Raw genomic sequence first — 1988 nt, forward strand, 5'->3', positions numbered from 1 at the left:
AAATACGGCAGGATGACTTTTCCTTCTCCTGTAGTAAATTCTTCAGGGATGGGATGGGGCACAATTTTAAGTCTCTTTCAATCTAAAAAAGGGAAATAAGTTGAAGATTTAAAAACCATTTTGGATGAAAAGTCATAAACACACATTTTCATTGATGTAAAACAGTATAGACTAATCAGTGTGGTGGCATTCCATACATCTTACATTATATTCTAGCATTATGGCATTTCATACCTGCTACAATGTATCCCAGTAAGTATGTGTTGTTTCATATCTGCTACAATGTATACCAGTAAGTATGTGGCATTTCATACCTGCTACAATATATACTAAGGAGTATTATGGCCTTCTATAGTTGCTACATTATTATTATTATTATTATTATTATTATTTGTAGACAAGTCTCTCTCTGTCGCCCAGGCTGGAGTACAGTGGCATGATCTCAGCTCGTGGCAACATCCAACATCCGCCTCCCAGGTTCAAGTGATTCTCGTGCCTCAGCTTCCTTGAGTAGCTGGGACTACAGGCAGGCACCACCATGCCCTGCTAATTTTTGTATTTTTAGTAGAGACAGGGTTTCACCATGTTGGCTAGGCTGATCTCGAACTCCTGACCTCAAGTGATCCGCCTGCCTCAGCCTCCCAAAGTGCTGGGATTACAAGCGTGAGCCACCCTGCCCTGCCTAGTTGCTACATTATATACTAGTAAGCACAGTGGCATTTCATAGCTGCTGCCATTTATAGGGAGCATGCTGAGGGGTGAAAGACACTGACTTTCATGTCAGGAAAACGTGTATATTCAAATGCTGGTGCTGCCCTTTATCGTGTGACCTTGGGCCTCAGTTTTCTTACCTTTTAAATAGGTGCAATGATGCCCCTTGGAGCATTGCGAGGGCTCAATGTGTGGATGCAGTGCATAGTGCCTGGTATGTATGTGCTGCCAAATCTAACTTTAATTCTCACAACACTAGAAAGTGTGTCTTAGGCTGAGGTCCCCAGTAGCAGGCCCTGGGAGGAGGATCTGCATGAAAGGGATTTGTTAGATGTGCCCTGGAAAGCTGCACAATGGAACAGGGACTCAGAGAGACCAGGAGGAGGAGGCTACGCAGTGGAGGATCAGGACAAGCACAGGCAAATTTTGGGATGATGATGATCACACCCGAGAGATGTCCCAATCAGGGACCCAGGAGCTAAGAATGTAGAACTCAGCCTGTCAGTCACGGGCAAGGGAGACATAAATTCCTGTGTGTTTCCAGTCCTCCTGCCAAGTGGCTTCTAGCTTTCTGGGAACAATGCTCCCAACAAGAGACCCAGGCACCGTCTATGGAGTGAGTAAAAAAACGGTGATACCGGCGGAGGTGGACAGTGCCTGCCCAGGAGGCTGGTCAGCTGCTCCGGGTCACACAAAGAAGGTGTGAGCTGGCATAGACCCCTGGTCAGGTCAGGAGGTGGCTGGGTAAGATGTGAACTTGCACCCAAGGACCTATGGGTCCCCAAAGATCTGGAGTAGAATTCGCACTCTAATATCCCTACCCCATGGGGAAGCTCTTGGGGCAGACTGCAGGACCCCTCAGGACAGAGGCTCCCCATGTAAGCATTTCTCATAACAAGCAGAGTTGGGCATCTTTACCATGTTTTCATTCATTCATTCATTCATATATTCACTTATTCATCCGTATTCATCCAACCTTTGTTTAGCAAGCGCCTCCTACTGGCTGGGCACTGTTGTAGGCATGAGGCATAACAGTCAACAAGAATTTTAAAAAATTAATTCCTTTTCTCACGGAGCTGACATTCTAGAGGGAAGGGATGAGCAACAAGAATGGCAAAACACAGAGACAGCGTGCATCTTAGAAGGTGACGGTTTCCATGCAGAAAGCAAAGCAGAAAGAGCCAACAGCCAGGGCTGGAAGGAGTGCACCGTCCAATGTGCTTCCAGCGGAGCCTCACCAAGGAGACGCAAGCACAGACCTGAAGGGACCTCATTGA

This window comes from Pongo pygmaeus, chromosome 19 (genome assembly GCF_028885625.2).
Source record: "Pongo pygmaeus isolate AG05252 chromosome 19, NHGRI_mPonPyg2-v2.0_pri, whole genome shotgun sequence".
NCBI lineage: Eukaryota > Metazoa > Chordata > Mammalia > Primates > Hominidae > Pongo > Pongo pygmaeus.